Genomic DNA, 18,725 nt, shown 5'->3' with positions numbered 1-18,725 from the left:
GATTCACTTTTGGCTCTTCAGTTTGACAAAAAAAAAAAAAACCCCAAAACACAAACTCCCCAAACTTTGATAATATCCGGGGAGGCAATGGTGAATATGAATTATACAGTCATCACAGAGGGAAATGTTAAAATTTAAAATATACACAAAGAATTGCATAAAAGAATGCTCATTGTGATATTGTTTGTGATAGAAAAAAAAAAGCTACAAATAAATGAGAATTCTAGCAAGGGAAGGGCGCCTGGATCGCTCAGTTGGATAAGCATCTTCCTTCAGCTCAGGTCATGATCCTGGGTCCTGGGATCAAGTCCCACATTGGGCTCCTTGCTCATCTGGGAGCCTGCTTCTCCCTCTCCGTCTATGGGCTGTCTCTCTCTCTCTGTCTCCCAATTAAAATAAATAAATAAATCTTTAAAAAAAAAAAGGATTCTAGCAAGGGAAGAATGATCAAGATGGTCAGGCCACACACACAAAATTCCACACTTAGGAATGCTACACAGCCATGCGAAAGAATGAGGTCTATGTGCAACTATACTGAGAACAAGAAAATATGTTCTAATTTAATCTAACATGAATCCATAGATTTTATCTATATACAGATATGTTTCTTTTTTGAAGATTTTATTTGTTTGTCAGAGAGAGAGAGAGACCAGAAGCAGGGGGAGGGGCAGAGGGTGGGGGAGAAGCAGGCTCCCCGCTGAACAGGGAGCCCAATGTGGGACTCAATCCCAGGACACTGGGATCATGACCTGAGCCGAAGGCAGATGCTTAACTGACTGAGCCACCCACACATCTCTGACAAATATGTTTCTAAGTGCATGGAAGAAATTCTGAAAATATATACATCTAACCTATAACAGTATTTCTGCCATGCCCCCAGAGGACATGAGGAATGGAAATGACTGATGGGGTGTAGGGGCTTGGTGTTTATCTGAATTGTTTGAAGGGTTAACAACAATGTTCTCATTTACTGTTTGTCTAATTAAAATCTAACTAATTTTTTAAGCATTAATATTTTATTTTATTATTTTTTAAGCAGTCTCTATGCCCATCGTGGGGTTCAAACTCATGACCTAAAGATTAAAAGTACCTGCTCTACCAGCTGAGTCAGCCTGGTGCCCCAAAATTAAAAACAATTTTTTTCTTAAGATTTTTATTTATTTATTTTAGAGAGAAAGAACATGAGCAGGGGGAGGGGCAGAGGAAGAGGGAGAGAGAATCTCAAGCAGATTCTCCACAATGTAAAGAGCCTTACTTGGGATTTGATCCCAGGACCCTGGAATCATGAGCTGAGCCAAAGGCAGACCCTTAACCGAAAGAGCCACCCAGGTGCCCCCAAAATAAAATTTTTAAATTGGAAAGCGATATATAGCTACGACTTCAGTACATACTGACTTTACATAGCAGTCAATTTATTATTAACGCTATATAAAGGATTTTATATTTTGATGTAATTTTATTCTTTCTATAAATGTACTTATTGAATATAAGATTTTTGGTTTTTGTTAGATTATAATTTTTATTTTATAAATTTTAAGATTTTATTTGTTGTGCATAAATTGACTACATGATGCATTTTATAATTTTTTAAATTAGTTTCAGGGGTATAATTTAGTGCTCTATCTGTTGCTTATGACATCCAGTGCTTTCCTTAATGCCCATTACTTAGTTACCCCATCCAACGCCTACCTCCCCTCCAGCAACCCTCAGTTTGCTTTACAGAGTTCAGCATCTCTTGGGGTGTGCCTCATCTCAATTTTTATCTTCTTTTATTTTTTCTTCCCTTCCCCTATGTTCATCATTTTTGCTTCTAAAATTCCACATATGAGTGAAATCATAGGGTATTAGCCTTTCTCTGACTTATTTGGCTCAGCATAATACTCCTGGTTCCATCCATGTCATTGCAAATGGCAAGATTTTATTCTTTTTTGATGGCTGAATAATATTCCATTGTTTATATATAGCACATCATTTTTTTTTATTTAAGATTTTATTTGTTTATTTGACACACAGAGAGAGATCACAAGTAGGCAGAAAGACAGGCAGAGAAAGTGGGTGGGGAAGCAGGCCCCTGCTGAGCAAGGAGCCCAATGTGGGGCTCGATCCCAGGACCCTGGGATCATGACCCGAGCTGAAGGCAGAGGCTTAAACCACTGAGCCACCCAGGCGCCCCTGCCACATCTTTTTTATCCATTTATCTGCTGATGGACATCTGGACTCATTGCATATTTGGGGTATTGTGGACATTGCTGCTATAAACATTGAGGTGCATGAGCCCTTTTGAATCACTGTGTATTACCAATACCTGGTAGTGCAATTGCTGGGTCATAGGGTAGCTCTATTTTCAACTTTCTGAGGAACTTCCATGCTGTTTTCCAGAGTGGCTGCACCAGCTTGCACTCCCACCAACACTGTAAGAAGGTTCCCCTCTCTGTATCCTTACCAACATCTGTCATTTCCTGACTTGTTAATTTTAGCCATTCTGACTGGTGTGAGGTGGTATCTCACTGTGGTTTTGATTTGTGTTTCCCTGATGCCGAGTGATGTGGAGCATTTTTTCATGTGTCTGTTGGCCATTTGTGTATCTCCTTTGGAGAAATGTCTGTTCATGTCTTCTGCCCACGTCTTGACTGGATTACTTGTTTTTTTGGGTGATGAGTTTGATAAGTTCTTTAAAGATCATAGATACTAGATTCTAGGATATCTAGTATCTTAAAGATACCCTTTATCTGATAAGATGTTTGCAGATATCTTCTTCCATTCTGTAGGTTGCCTTTTGGTTTTTGTTGACTGTTTCCTTTGCTGTGCAAAAGCTTTTTATTTTGATGAGGTCCCAATAGTTCATTTTTGCTATTGTCTGTCCTGCCTTTAGAGACATGTCTAGCAAGAACTTGCTGTGGCCAAGGTCCAAGAGGTTACTGCCTCTGTTCTCCTTTAGGATTTTGATGGATTCTTGCTTCACATTTAAGTCTTTCATCCATTTTGAGTTTATTTTTGTGTGTGGTGTAAGAAAGTGGTCCCATTTCATTCTTCCACATGTGGCTGTCCAGTTTTATAAATATAACATTTTTATATTGTCGTCAGACCTGTGTCGAATAGGGTTAAAAAATTTTTGCTTTCCGACAGTAGCCCCATATGACTGTTTACATTTTTTAGATTACAATTACATAAAATTACACATTTTCTCCATTGTACAGCCACGTGTCATGCGCTCAGCAGCCACATGGAATCAGGACCTACCCTAGAGGACTACACAGAGAAAAACATCCCTCTCATGGCAGAAAGTGTTATGAACCATGTACGTCTCCGGGACCTCATTTTCCAGGTTCTCTGCCATCTTTTAAAACTCTGGGTTGCTTTCTGAAATTACCTCTGACCAAAGAAAGGTAGAAAAATCCATATATTTACATCCATCATCCTCTAACACTTCTAAAGTCAACTCATGCCAAAATAAATCTTTCCCCAAACCCTTGAAGAATTTAGTATTTGGAGATGCTTACATTTCCAGTAGTTTTGGTGTCACACTTTCCTTTAAAGTCGCCCTGGATTCCATAGGAGAGAAAAACTCTGGAGAGCACCACATTAGAGATGAGGTGTCATACTGGAGTTCATTTCGCACCAGAAAGGCATTAGCCAATTTTCTCGAAACTTCATGAATGTGAAGGCGTCCTTCCTCCTGTGGGAGATTCGCCACCTTTGCTCTTGGGGCCCATGCTAGGGAGCACTTGAATTTTCAAGGAGTTGATTCATATGCAGTCTCCCACTGGAGTTCTGGGATTTGTGAGTTTTTACTGTACATTTTCTAGGAGATTCTGTCTGCTGGACTGTAATGCTTCTGGGCACAGAGAGCAAATTTCTGGATTAATACCTTCAGCTCTAAGATCTGCGGGCTAATGGGTGTAACCATGACTGATGGGGCCATGTCCAGGAAACAATGGCCACTTCTGAACCAGGAAGGAAGAGATTTAATACGGAGGCTAAAGGGCTTACACAGCCATTTTAAGGGTGGGGAATGGGGAGGGGTGTAGATGAGGAAGGTTGCTTTCAGGAAATCTTGGGAAGGTCACCACCAGAGGACTTGGATATCTTGGGCTCCTAGAATTTGCTGGCAAACACTGGAGTCACCTGTCTACCCATGTCCACACTCCTGCAAGGAGCTGCTGTTGGAGAAAGAAGGCTGCTGCTTTTTCTTTCTCATCTCTTGAGATGGTGGATAACAGCCTGACATGGATGGAATCTCGCCGGACCCAGCCCCGCTGGCAGGGAAGTGTGGGAAATGTAGTTTGCACCCTTTTTACTCCTGAAGGACAGGTGAGAGCCATACAGGCAGGGAAGAGACAGAGTCCCACATAGCACATCCAGCAGCCATGATCCCGCCCCATATCCCAGAGCACTGCCTCTGTGCATGCAGGAGTGGGAGCGGGTGGTGGTTTCTTCCAACCCTACGTCGGAATGCATGTATTTCTATGACCTCTTTTGTAAGTAACTGTGAATCCTTCAAATGAAAACCTAGAGACGTAGAGGCTTTCAAACACTCTCAAAGTTCGCTTCGTTCAACTGACCCCAAAACTTGTCGCCTGTTGGTGACAGAAGTGTTCCAAAAATCTGGAATCTGGAGCCTTACCCAGAATGACAGAAGTGGGGTCTTTGTAGCAAGGTTGGGGCTGGGATTGGGGCGGGCAGGGAAGTCCTGGGCTCCCCAGGCATGGTGGCGCTGATCACGTACCTGATCTCAGGCCTGCATTTTAGGAATCTAATTAGTACACTTCCCCCGTTTTCTGGAAGGCTGTGCACATCTGTCTTAGAATGATGAGAATCTATCCTCTGTTATAGTTACGCATGTTGGTTTTGGAATGGAAAAGAATAGCGAGATGCCAGTACCTAGTTATGTCCTTGGGGATCCCTTTGGCTACAATTCACGAGATCCAATCACGAACCTGAGCATGGTCTCTGGGAGGGTGAAGACACCCCCAGAAGTGAAATGTGGATAAAAACCCTAAGGGTTGATAAAATTTCATTTTTCAGGGAGAAGACAAGGGAAGTAAAATATTTCGAAATTGCCTACATTAGTGATAAACATATGTTTTCTCCACTGTTGACAGAGACTGACCACCAATGAATATTATTTTTGTCGCCTCAGGTAAAGGACACACAAAGCACACACTGGGCTGATTACCTATTTTTAAAATAATATATATTTTAAGCTAAGGTCAGTTCTAAAACATAACTTGAATTGGCAAAGGGCACTCAGGGTACTAGGAGTGAGCAGGTGTTCGTGGCAATGATGAGGCAGGCACATTAAAAATTCTTTTGTTTCTGTGATTAATTGAACCTTCTCTGGGTACATGAAATATGAACTGATTTCTAGTTTTTGTCAGGACTCTGGTTAATTTGTAGGGTGACTAAATATATGATTTGCAGTATGTTTTTTATAATTAAAGGGGGAAGGGACTGACTTGGGAAAGAAAACAAAGGCTTGGTCTCTGTTTCACAGCCTAAATAAATTTGCAAAGTCAGTGGTGCTGATTGGGGTTTCTTGTGCTCTTATCTTTTTCCCCCTTAGCTTTTTATTTACTTTTTTTTAAATTTTTTTTATTTTTATTTTTTATTTTATTTTATTTTTTTATTTACTTTTTTTTTTTTTACTATATTACTTTTTTTATGTTTTAAAAAGATTTTTAAATTAATTTGTCAGAAAGAGAAAGAAAGAGCACAAGCAGGGGAAGAAGCAAGCTCCTGGCTGAGCAAGGAGCCCAATGCGGAACTTGATCCCAGGACCTTGGAATCGTGATGTGCTTAACTGACTGAGCCACCCAGGTGTCCCTATTTACTCATTTTTAAAAAACTGTTTTACTGAGGTATAATTGATATGCCAAGAACTGTATGTATTTCATGTGTACCATTTCTTACACCTTCCCCTTGTGCCAAAATTTTTAAAAATGAATTTTTGCCAGAAGACCAGAGCCACATAAAAGTCATTCAGCCAGGTAACTTCTGAAATCAGACTTGCTGGAGCAATAAACTTGATAAATGATGCTATTTACAATTGGTGAAATTTCCTTTTATAAATCTGTATTAAGAATGGAAACTCTGTGAACTTTAAACATACATGGAAATTGGCTGGCTTTGCAGCATGGACTGTTAGCCATTGGTGTTTGAGGGTTTAAAAAACCGGTCATTTCCTCCAGTGTCGAATAAAAGAAAATTCTAGACAGTGATGTAAACATGGACATGAAGGGAAGGAGTTTGAACTCTACAGGAGAAAGAAATTATAGATGTAACTGACAACTCCATAGAATGTAGGAGGAAACAAAGTTGTAGAAGATGAATCAAATGGGTGGTGTTATCTGACTTCAGTTTCTGATCTCCAAATCCAAATTTGTCAGTCATCGAAGTTGAGTCTTAATTGTTGAGATGAAACATAAGGCTTGACCCTGTCCCACCAGGAAAGGGGGTTTTCCTTCTTAAAAATGACAAAAAGAAATGCTCTCAGATTTGTTGGGAATACAGTATTTGTGTTGTGAATTCACATGCTTTTGCTATTTAAAAAAAAAATCAAGGTCCTCATCTTTCTTAAAGGTACAAAATATTATTCATCAGTTTTGACTTTGGGGTTAGGAATCCTCTGAAGTTTTGCATCTTGGCACACAGAGCCACTCCTGTCGATCCTCAGGTGGTGGTTCTTAGGTGTTCGTGTGCCTGGGAACAAACTGAGGAGGTGGTTTTGATGACAGATTTCTGGGTCCAGGCCCGCAGTGAGTCTGACGTGTAGGTTTACAGTAGGGCCAACTGTCTGTGTTTTCACAGGTGCTCTGGGCAGTTTTCATGCTCCTCTGACCACATTCTGAATCACAGTGATTGGAAACCACCAAATCTTTGGGCCCTCTCCCCACCCGCCCAAATTCTCTTTTCATTTTCCTCTAGAACACTGTTTCTTTTCTTTTATTTTTTTTTTTAAAGATTTTATTTATTTATTTGACAGAGATCACAAGCAGGCAGAGAGGCAGGCAGAGAGAGAGGAGGAAGCAGGCTCCCTGCTGAGCAGAGAGCCCGATGTGGGGCTCGAACCCAGGACCCGGGATCATGACCTGAGCTGAAGGCAGCGGCTTAAACCACTGAGCCACCCAGGCGCCCCAACACTGTTTCTTTTAGATTTTAATGTGTCTCTATGTGTCTGTGAATGGAATTTTTCTCTTTTTTCTTCTGCTTTATTCTTTATTTGTTAATATAATCCTTCTATTGTGTTACTCACTTTCTCTTCTTTGACTTGACTTTTTAAAAAAGATTTGTTCATTATAGACAGAGTGAGAGCATGAGCGGGAGGGGCAGAAGGAGAGAGAGAACCTCAAGCAGACTCCACATTGAACTTGGAGCCTGACATGGGGCTTGATCTCACCAACCCAAGATCAAGACCTGAGCCGAAATCAAGAGTCGGACACTCAACTGACTGAGCCATCCAGGTGCCCCTTCTTTGATTTCCCTTTAACAGAACTGAAACATAAGGTTTATAATGAATTATACTTATTAAATACATGCCAGTTTAACGGGCTTTTTTTAACTTACAACACACATGGGTAGAGCGTTTTACATTTCACTTTCTTTAAGTGTGACAAATATAAGCTGTTTTTTTTGTTGTTGTTTTTGTTGTTTTACCAATGTGTTCATATCTTTGTTTTCTTCCTGCTTTACCCAATACCTCAAGGAGCTGTAGTTGAGGAATTACTGAAGAGAGAACCCAGGTGAGTAAGAATGCGAGATACCCATGCAGTAGGCTGGAGGCTGGCCAATCATCCTTCAGAATTCATTCCCGAGGACTCTGGGCATGTCTGCTGACAAGGGACAGAATTCCCTCTCATCAGAGACAAAGATGAAAAAACAAAGTTTCCTTTGAAAGATGGGTCAGTTCTTTCAAAAGAAATCAGATCAGTATCTTGTTAAAAAAGGAAAATCAGTCAACTATAGTCTATCTACAAAACAAAATCAAAATATAAACCACCTCGCTCAATATTTGGTACGGAATGGACTGCCAGTAAATGTGGGATGAAAAACTCCTGGCAATTGTTATTTCTGATGTTTTTGAAAATATGCCGAATATTAGCTAGAGATTTAACGTATGGTGTATATATGATATATTTGCATGCCTGAGCTGTCGGCAGAGCCCAGTGGTTCAGAGCTATGGAGTGTCCATCCACCACATGGGGCTCGAACTCAAGAGCCCAAGATCAAGAGTTGTGTGCTCTTCTGACTGAGCCAGCCAGGCACCCCCCAGCTGGCCCTGATTTAAAACCCAGAGGGGCCACTGTGTAATGGTAGACTGGAACAAGTTACCAAGTCTCTCTCAACCTGTTTGTTTTTTCCCCCCATCTGGGTAATGGGGATAACAGCAGTAGTTCCATCATTGGTGTTTTTGGAGGACTCAGTGTGATGTGCAGGTCAAGCAGTCAGCACTCTGCCTGATACAGAGCCGTGTTAGATGACCGGAATGATCTCTATTCTTCCTGAACACAGACCATTTGTTAGTTCCCGGGAGGCGTGTGCTAAGGAAAGCAAACTATCACCTTTTATTGTCCTACTCACTGTTGCATCTCATTGATAAAAGATCAGTGACCCAAATATTGTTTACAGTGCTTAGAATGTCCAAGCAAAACCATCAGCTGACTACAATATTGTCAAGTGTTTGCTGTGTTAACCAACATACATAGCACATACCACTCCATGGTGTAACTTGCAACAAGGACGCTCATCAGTGCTGAGGACATGGGCTCCTCAGCTGCTCCTTGCCATGTGGTCTTGGGTGAGTCCCTCAAAATTCTAAGCATCAGCTTTTTTTTTTTTTTTTTCTTTTCAAAATGAGGACAGAACCCTGAGTTGTAAGGTCGTTGAAAAGATTGAGACATGGAGTGAGCCAGCTTAGCCTGCAGAAGGCAGAACAGACCTCTCTCGTGCCTTCTGCCACAGTGCTGGGAACTCACAGTTGGTGGGGCAAGAACAGGTCTCTGGCTCCCAGTCAGAACCACTGAACACTTTGCCTCCCTAGTGACTCAACCATGGGGGGGATGGCTGCTCCAAGCTAGACCAGTCAGACTCTCTTCTCATCTTTCACAGGGACATGGAGACTCTTGTTGGTTGGTCTTGAGTTCTAGAGGGGAGACATCAGTGGTCAGCAGGGATGTACTCACTTCCTTTTCACCACTGGCGCTACTTTTTACTAGTGCAAAGAAAACCACTGGGTAGAGAAAGGACAAATAAAGGCAATGCTCAGGGGTGCTTGGGTGGCTCAGTGGGTTAAAACCTCTGCCTTTAGCTTAGGTCATGGTCCTGGGGTCCTGGGATGGAGCCCCACATCAGGCTCTCTGCTCAGCAGGGAGCCTGCTTCCTCCTCTCTCTCCCTGCCTGCCTCTCTGCCTACTTGTGATCTCTGTCTGTCAAATAAATAAATAAAAGCTTTAATAAAGAAAGAAAGAAAGAAAGAAAGAAAGAAAGAAAGAGAGAAAGAAAGAAAGAAAGGCAATGTTCAGAGAAAAATAGCAATGAGAGCCTTCTTCAGCTAGAATTCGATGAGACTTGTATGGGCTCTGGAGCACCCACTTCTTGGGCCTCATCCCTTATGAGGTCCTACTCTAATGCCTGCCTTTGGGTATTACTGATACTTTCCAAAAACTTTGTTTCTTTTCTTTCTTTCTTTTTTTTTAAGTAGGCACCCAACGTGGGGCTGGAACTCATGATCCCGAGATCAAGAGTCACGTGCTCTATTGGGGTGCCTGGGTGGCTTAGTCAGTTGAGACCCTGATCAGATCATGATCTCAGAGTTGTGAGATGGAGCACCCTGTTGGGCTCTGCGCTCAGTGGGGAGTCTCCTTGGGGCCTCTCTCTCCCTCCCCTTCTGCCCCTCCCTGCTTTGCTCTTCTCTCTCTCTCTCTCAAATAAATAAATAAATCTTAAAACAAAACAAAACAAAACAAAAACAGAGTCACACACTCTATTGACTAAACACGCCAGGTGTCCCCCCAAAATTTGTTTTTGCTAAGCTAGCTTAGCTGTATTTTTCTCTGTTGCAACCACACGATTGACTTCTGAACACAAGCACACAGCAAATGCTGTTTTCCCTTTCATTTACTTGAAGATTCTTGAAGTCCTAATCAGGGGTTTCCGAAGCACCTGTGATACTGTGGCCCCCTTCTTCTATTGATATGGGAACTGAGGCACAGAAATGTGTTTGAATGGCACAGTCCGTATTATATGAAAGCTAGTAAGAGTCAAACTTAAGTATTTATACTTAACAAGGTGCATGGCAAAAGAAACAGGTGTGCGCCTGCGTGAGTTTGGGGGACAGTGGTTTATCTGTCTCACACTATCTGAAATTTTGTTTACATGACCTGCCCAGACACATTTCGGGCTTTTGAACAGAGGCAGAATGCCTCATTTGGGATTACCGCCTCTTTTGTTATTTGCCAGTAAGCAAGTTGAACCACTTATCTTCCATGGAAATACTCAATGGAAGTACATTTAGGATTTTGTAACTATAAATTATGAGCTTTAGAATTTCTGATGAATTCCTCAAGATAAGCCCCTTTACATTAACCGATTTCATTAATTAGAATCAGAATCGCTGAGAAGTCTCTTTTCTATTTTGAGGTTTCCAAACATTGGAGGCAAAATCTGTCAGAGATAATCCTGTTTACCACGAAACCCCAAAACATAAACAAATAGGGAAATTATTCTTTAGACTTCAAGATGTTCAGCTTTCTTGAATTGAAAGAAATAGGTCTGCAAACATTCCTGGCTATATGGAACTTTTTCTTTCTTTAACATTTGTTTTATTACTTTCCTTTCTATAGTAATACTTGGAGGGGCGCCTGGGTGGCTCAGCAGGTTAAGCCTCTGCCTTCGGCTCAGGTCATGATCCCAGGGTCCTAGGATGGAGCCCCTGCATTGGGCTCCCTGCTCAGCTGGGATTTTTTTTTTTTTTAAGATTTTATTTATTTATTTGACAGATCACAAGTAGGCAGAGAGGCAGGCAGAGAGAGAGAAGCAGGCTCCATGCTGAGCAGAGAGCCTGATGCTGGGCTTGATCCCAGGACCCTGGGATCATGACCTGAGCTGAAGGCAGAGGCATTAACCCGCTGAGCCACCCAGGCACCCCTGGGATTTTAAGATCTTAAGATATTGGGAGCCCGCTTCTCCCTCCCCCTCTGCCCCTGACCTCCTACTTGTGCTCTCATTCTCTTTCTCTCTGTCAAGTAAATAAATCAAATCTTTTAAAAGGGGGGGGGGGGGCATTGGGGATTAGATAATTTCTATGGACTTGAAAAATACATACTCTGCTCTTATGAAATTTTTAACTGAAGTTTACCTAAAGATGTTTCTGATTCAAAATTTTTATGTCCAGTGGTCCTTGACCTTAGATGCACGTGAGAATGATCTGGGAGGTTTAAACACTCCCAATGCCTCAGGTTGTGCCCCAGGCAAATGAAATTGTTATCTCTGGGGGTGATGGGCACACACTGTTACATAAAATAGCAATAGTTACAGAAAAGTACTTTATTTTATTATGTCAATTGCATTTAAGATCAGTTTCCTCAAAGCTTATAAGTTTTGTATTTCTTTGGGAGTCAGTTCCTCCCTGTTCAACCTCCCTAACCACAATCACGAAAGTCAGATGGTTCTAATTTCAGTAGGAGAAACAAAATTGGTCTATCATAATCGAGCTAAAGAATGAAGAGGTTGTGAAGGAAAATCATCAGATGTGGTACCATGTTTAAAAATTAGTAGCATTCAGAGGCACATGGGTGGCTCAGTTGGTTAAATGTATGCCTTTGGCTCAGGTCATGATCCCAGGGTCTGGGGATCAAGCCCCGAATCGGGCTCCCTGCTCAGCTGGGATTTTGCTTCTCCCTCTCCCTCTGCCTTCTGCTCCCCCTGCTTATACTCTCTCTCTTGCCTTAACTACCTCCATTTTTTACCTTAGTCTGTACTCTTTAATGGGGGAGTCATTTCCAGCTTACCACTTCGCTCAGGCAAAGGCCCGGCAGACAAAATATCTTATATTGGGAACTGAATCTCCCCCCTTCAAGCAACGAGGACTGCCATGATGCCAGCAAGACCTCGTGTGACTGACCCCAAGACGGTGATAGACCTGACTTCCACTTTGCACCTGTACTTACCCCCTGACCTTTGTCCCATATTGTCCTTATATAGACCTAGAGGTACTTTCTGCCCTTTGGAGCTAGTTTTTGGCACACCATAGTCCTCTCTTCCCAGTGTTGGCCTCACAGAAATAAATTCCTTTCTTGGTTTACCACTACTTATCTCTCTGCCTCTGCATTTCCTAGTGGTGAGCATGTAAACCTGGTCCATTTGGGACCCCTGGAGTTCAGGTGCTCTTACTCCCTTGGCCTCTGGTAACACCACCAGTAAGCTGTTATAATCACATTTTCTGTGCACTATCATGTAAAGAAGGTTGGGGAGCACATCATTTGAACCTTAGAGTAACACTGTAAGGCAACCATTTGTTTTTCGAATTTTATAGATGAAGTATTTTAAATCTTTGGGAATTAAGGATTGTATTAAAATCACAGGGTAATTCACAGAACTAGTATTTGGATCCTACGCTTCTTTTATTGCAGCTTCTGAAGTGTGTTACGATGCAGAATGTGGAAAAGTCTTACGGAGTGGTGCACCCAAAACACGGGGGAGAACCAGACGTTAGGGGAGAAGCAGACGTTGATTGTGGTCTAGTGAGATCTGGGAAGGCTTCCTGGAAAGTTTGCCATTTGCGCTGGACCTTCAAGAACGTGTGGATTTCTGGAGGTAAAAATAGGGTGTTATCCTAGGTTTATGTAATAAATAGTAACCAATTTTTTTTAAAGATTTTATTTATTTGTTTGACAGAGAGATGGAAATAGCAACAGAGAGCAAGAATGGGAAGGAGAGGGAGAAGCAGACTCTCCACAGAGCAGGGATCTTGATGCGGGACTTGATCCCAGGACCCTGAGATCATGACCTGAGCCGGGCAGGCGCTTCACCGACTGAGCCACCCAGGCGCCCCAATGGTGATCTATTTGGCTATAAAACAAAACATTAGGAGCTTATCTCTCCTGGATCCATAGTAGAATCACTTGGGAAGCTTTCAAAATATATTGGTCCTAGAACCCTGCCCTAGACCATTAAATCAGAGTTTTGGGATAGGACCCACTGGGATGGTGTGGAAGAAAAGAAAGCTGGTTTGGGGTTCAGTTGCCAAGAATACAGAATGTGAGGCTTATTTGATTTATTACTTGGGTAATGGCAGGCCAGGGAAGGCTTCTAAACAGGACAGTGATAAAGCAATCCACTTACAAACTCTGTCCAACTCCCGGCCATCTCCTGTTTTGTGACATATTTAGAAAATACCAAGAATTCTCAGTGGAAGTAGTTTTAAATTCAGGAGCAGATCAGGATTCTCCGGGAAGGCTTTTCAATTACGCCTTCTTTCTCCGGTTCTGGGATTATGCCAGAGTCTTGAGGAAGCCTGGATAGTTTCACGAGCTGTATTCAAAGACTGTGCCTTCTCTGGCCTACCCCAGTTTTAATACATCCAAATACAGGATACAGAATGAGCAGTTAGGGAACAGTCTATAATACCACCCTCCCTTCTGACACCATCCGGGTTGTAAGGGCCCAAGAGTACCTACGCTCCAGGGGTCCCATATGGATCAGGTTGGGCCAGTCCCCGCTTGTAAATCCAGTGGCAGAGAGACACAGTGGTGGGTGAAACAAGTGATGTATTTATTTCAGTGAAGCCAAGACCAGGAAGACAGAAGACTAGTGTCCCAAGAATTATGTCCAGAGTGTGGAAAATACCTCTAGGTTTTTATAAGGAAAATGTGGGACGAAGATCGGTGGTCTGTGCAGCTAGGTAATAAAGGTCAGGTCAATAATCATCTTGTGGGTTCAGTTACGTGGTGCGTCGCAGGTGTCATGGTAGCCCTTATTGCTTGAGGGATTAGCTTTGGTCCCCATCACGGGATGCTTTGCCTGTTGGGTGTTTTGCCTGAGTTAAAAGATAAGCTGGAAAGAAGGACATAATCTGTTAGTAAGTACAGACCAAGATCAAAATGGAGGTAGTTAAGGGAACAACTGGGTCCTCGTTCAAGTACTCACAGACATCTGTTAGAGCCACAGTTCTGTTTTATTACAGTGAAAGATCACAGTCACCTGAGTGGAGAGATGCATGAGGCCAAGTCCAGGAGAGTTCCAAACAGGGAGCTTCTGACCTTCCTCTCCCAGGGGACCTCTGAGGGGAGCCCCACTCCCGTGGCATCAGGAGGGTGGAACAAAGACCTCACTGGTTTTCTGCCTCTCTCTGTCTTCCTGCTGTTTGGCCCCGATGTGACTGTGACGGTCTCCAGAAGTCTAGAGCAGGGTAAACGAAGCTGCAGTTTTGTGATACATGGATACAGAGGGGGCTCTTCAGTGCACCCCAGAGAACCCAATAGATTTCTGAGAGGGAGGCGTTTGCGAAAGTGGCTCCAGGAAGTTGTGAACTCCCGGGATCATACCCAAGCTACTCATGGGAGTACCTGATCTTGAGCCGTAGATTTTACAAACTGAATTATGGAACAGACCACCGCCCGGCGCTGGATGGCAGACATGGAGATCTGAAGAGCATCCCAGAGGCCTTGAGAATGGAGCTGCCTAAGGAAGGCTGATTAAATTCGAGGCTTGAATCCCCCCAAGTTGCTTGCTGCCTAAAACCAAAACGTTGACATTTTCCCTAGGATTTAAGTAAGAGCTACAGTCTTATCATAGTCAAGATCACTTGGCACAGAAACAGGAAAATCTCGGCTCACGTGGGAACAGATGATCAAAAGATTCTGATGCTTGGATGATTCAGATGATGGAATTATCCACATCGACGTTGAGGTAGCTGTTAGAAAAATGCTCCAGTAAGGAAGGGCGAAGACTCTCAAAAGGAACGAACAGGGGCACCTGGGTGGCTCAGTGGGTTAAAGCCTCTGCCTTCAGCTCAGGTCATGATCCCAGGGCCTTGGGATCGAGCCCCAAATCGGGCTCTCTGCTCAGCAGGGAGCCTGCTTCCTCCTCTCTCTCTTGTGTTCTCTGTCAAATAAATAAATAAAATATATATATATAAAAAAAAGGAACGAACACCTAGAAAGTCTGAGCAAGTAGAAGGTACAGTTAAGAACCAAGTGAAAATTTAAAACTGAAAAATAACAGTAACCAAAGGTGAAAACATGTTGGAACTGTAGCAGAACGGAGAGGGCAGGGAGAACAGTGAATGGGAAGGTAGAGAAAATTATCCCCTGGGAACAACAGAGAGAAATGCTACTTAGAAACTAAAAAAGGCTTCCTGCGTAGCTCGTAGCTCAGTCGGTTAAGCATCTGCCTCTTGGTTTCAGCTCAGGTCATGCTTTCAGGGTTGTGAGATCGAGGTCCCACATCACACTTCACACTCAGCACAGTGTCTCCTTGAGTTCCTTCTCCTTCTCTCTCTGTGTCCCCCCTGCGTTCTCTCTCTCTCTCTCAAATAAATAGAGAAAAAAGGGAAGAAAACAAAAAAGAAGAGAGTCTCGGGGAGCTATAGTGGAAAAAAATCCTGGGACCCGATTTTAAGGTTTATGCTAAAGCTTCAATATAAAGATAGTGTGGTATTTATGAAGAGATAGACCAATGGAACAAAACAGAAAGTCCAACAGTAGATATATATACAAACATGGCTAATTTTTCTTTGACAGAGGTGCCAAAGCAAATCAACGGAGAGTGGGATCTTGGTGTTGGACCTCTGTATGCAAAATCCAAAACCAAAAATACTTTTAATCGAAACTATACATTTTATTAAAAAGTTGACACAAAATGGGTAAGTGCAAAATATAAAACCATACCATGTTTCAAAGAAAACATTAGAAATCTTTAGGACATGATTTAGACGAAGTTCTTAAGATACAATATCAGAAACAGATCCATAAAATTTAAAAAAAAATGGATAAATTGGAATTGATCAAACTTAAAAATGCTTGTTTTATAAATAAAAAGTGTTAAGAGAATGAAAAGACAGGCTACAGACTGGGAGGAAGTATTTTCAAATCACATACCCAGCGAACAGCTTGTACAGAGTATATAAAGAACACTCCAAACCCAACAGTAAGAAAACAAACAACCCAGCTTAAAAGTGGGTCCGAGAGTTGAACAGACACTACACAGAGGAGTAAATGCGGGTGGGAAGCAAACACAGGAAAAGATATCCAGCATCATGAACCTTTGGGGAGACAAAGTGAAGTCATGGCATACCTGTTGCAGGACCGAACTAAAGGAAAATACTAATGAACTCAAGTCCTAGTGAGGATGTGAAGTAAGTAGAGTGGAAAATGGTATGATGGTTGGGAAGCTCCTTTTAGAGTTGAACATACCCAGAAATCCTTTTCTTGGCTTATTTCTCAAGTGAACTGGAGACTGCTTGTTCACACGAGAACGTATACATGAATATTTATAGAAGCTCTCTTTGTAATCGCTAATAACTGGAAACAACCCAAATGTCCTTCATTGGGTGAATGGGTAACCGCACCATGGTGCGTTCCTATAATGGAACCCTGAATATCTCAGCAATAAACAGGAAGAAATGGTTGATGCACCCAAGAACTTGGATCGATTTCAAAGGTGTTTCGCTTGGTGAAAAAAAGCACATCTCAAAAAGTTACCCTCTGTATGATTTCATTTGTTTGACATTCTCAAAAAGACAGCATTCTAGTGATAGAGGACAGGATAGTGGTGTGTGTGTGTGTGTGTGTGTGTGTGTGTGTGTGTGTGTGTGTGTGTGTTGGGGTGGAGAGCCTGTGAGGATATAAAAGGACAGCATGGAGAGGTTTTGGGGTGATGGCATTTTTCTGTTCCTGTACTTTTTTTTTTTTTTCATACTTTCACCAGATAGGGTAAGTCAGTTTCAATGATGAGTCCAGAAGCCAGAGTTTATACTAGAAGTAGGGCATTGGTTTTCCTTTCTTAACCTTCCAAAAATCAGATAAATGGAGTGAAACCTGCAGGCGTCAGGAAGAAAATGACCTTTGTCTATTAGGGGGATACTATCCATGGTATCTTAGGATGGGGGTTGGCAGCCGATAGCCCTCAGGTCAAATCCTATATGATAACCTGTTTTCATGTAGCCCGAGAAATAAGAATGACTTTTAACACATTTCAGTGGTGAGTCAACACCAAAACCAAAACATTTTGTGCCACGTAAATAGTCTACGATGTTCCAGTTTCAGCGTCCATAAAGAAAGTTTTGTTGGAACATAGCCACACTCGTTCATTTACATATTGTCTAGGGCTGCTTCTGAGCTATTGGGCAGAGTTGAGGATCTGCAACAGAGACAGTATGATCTGCAAAGCCTAAACTATTTCCTCTCTGGCCCTTTATAAAAGAAATTTGCCAATGCTTATTTTAGAATATTCCTTATACAACTCACATTTTATTTCTCAGCAGAATCCTAAGGAGATGATTAGTACTTTGGTTCCATGAATACGTTTTGGCAATTTCTTTTTGAAAATTAATTCTTCTTATATAAACAATATTTACCTTAAAAAAAATCCATAATACTCCAGGTATTGTCCCTTTTTTTCTCCTTCCAGATTTCCAATCTGCGGGGCACCTGGCTGGCTCAGTTGGTAGAGCGCATGACTCTGGATCTCGGGGTCGTGAGTTCGAGCCCCACATTGGGTGTGGAGATAACTTAAAAAAATTCAGATCTGATAATTGATCAAGGAAAGAAAGTTAAAAAGAGTGCCCCTTCACTGATATGAAAGGCGTTATCATTTTTATTACCTGTGGGCTGTTCATGGAATCTCTGTATTAGGGGTTAATGATAGCATCTCCTTCATGGATGATGGTTTGTGAAACCAGCAGTTATTGGAGATAAACACTGAAGAGTCTGATTTACTTGTTCATGAGCATACCATAAAATCTTCAGTTAAATCTCATTTTATGACTATGGCCTCCAAGTTTTTAAATATAGCCTTTTGATCACTTCATAGTTGTAAAGGCTGACTTTCTTTTTCCTCGTTGGCAGTGAGTAATTTATAACGTCTGTTAAGTGAACAATATTTACCAAGTGCTATCAAACAAGATAAAGATATATTTCACTGTGTCTTTATAGCAGTGTAGATAGCTCGAGAAAATATATTCACTGCTTAGGATTTCACTACATGACATTAGAGTTCTATGAGGTGTAAATCTGAAACAATTTTACTCTCTTACCTCTATTTATTCCTTGCTTAGTGCATTCCTAAGGCCATTTTGGATGTCTTCTTTGAAGAGAAAAAAAAAAAAGTGATACCTCAAAATACGGTTTTCTTTAAATGCAGCCTAAATGACTGTATCCCATATGTTGGGGGGCTTATTTGCCAATCACATGGAATATATTGAATCATGCCGTGACTTATATTCATGATGTCAAAGACTGTGTAAAATAATAACTTGTGTATTTGTGGCAGTTTCATAATTAAGTGTAATCATGGGCATGGACTATATTGCAAAAACAGCAAAATATCAATTATAATTTATAGCTCTCCAAACATGTTCATATACGTGATCTCAGTTGATGATAATAGCTCAAAATGACATATACAGGGAGGTAGAATCATCTTTATCCTACAAAGGAGGAAAATGAGGCTCAAGTAGGCTGAGCCCCTTCTCCCAAATGACATAGTTGATGAGCAATGGACTGAGGGTT

The 18,725-nt window shown here is 41.8% G+C and overlaps 1 non-coding gene across 1 annotated transcript; it reads left to right on the top strand.

Moving 5' to 3' along the window:
- Nucleotides 1-17,643: 17,643 nt before the first annotated feature.
- On the top strand, nt 17,644-17,716 carry TRNAQ-CUG. The gene has a single exon. It is a non-coding gene; the product is annotated as a tRNA-Gln (tRNA).
- The last annotated feature ends 1,009 nt before the right edge of the window (nt 17,717-18,725 follow it).

Source organism: Enhydra lutris, unplaced genomic scaffold (assembly GCF_002288905.1).
Source record: "Enhydra lutris kenyoni isolate GAN:26980312 unplaced genomic scaffold, ASM228890v2 scaffoldscaffold64, whole genome shotgun sequence".
Taxonomy (NCBI): domain Eukaryota; kingdom Metazoa; phylum Chordata; class Mammalia; order Carnivora; family Mustelidae; genus Enhydra; species Enhydra lutris.
This window is presented reverse-complemented; position numbering and strand designations above follow the sequence as displayed.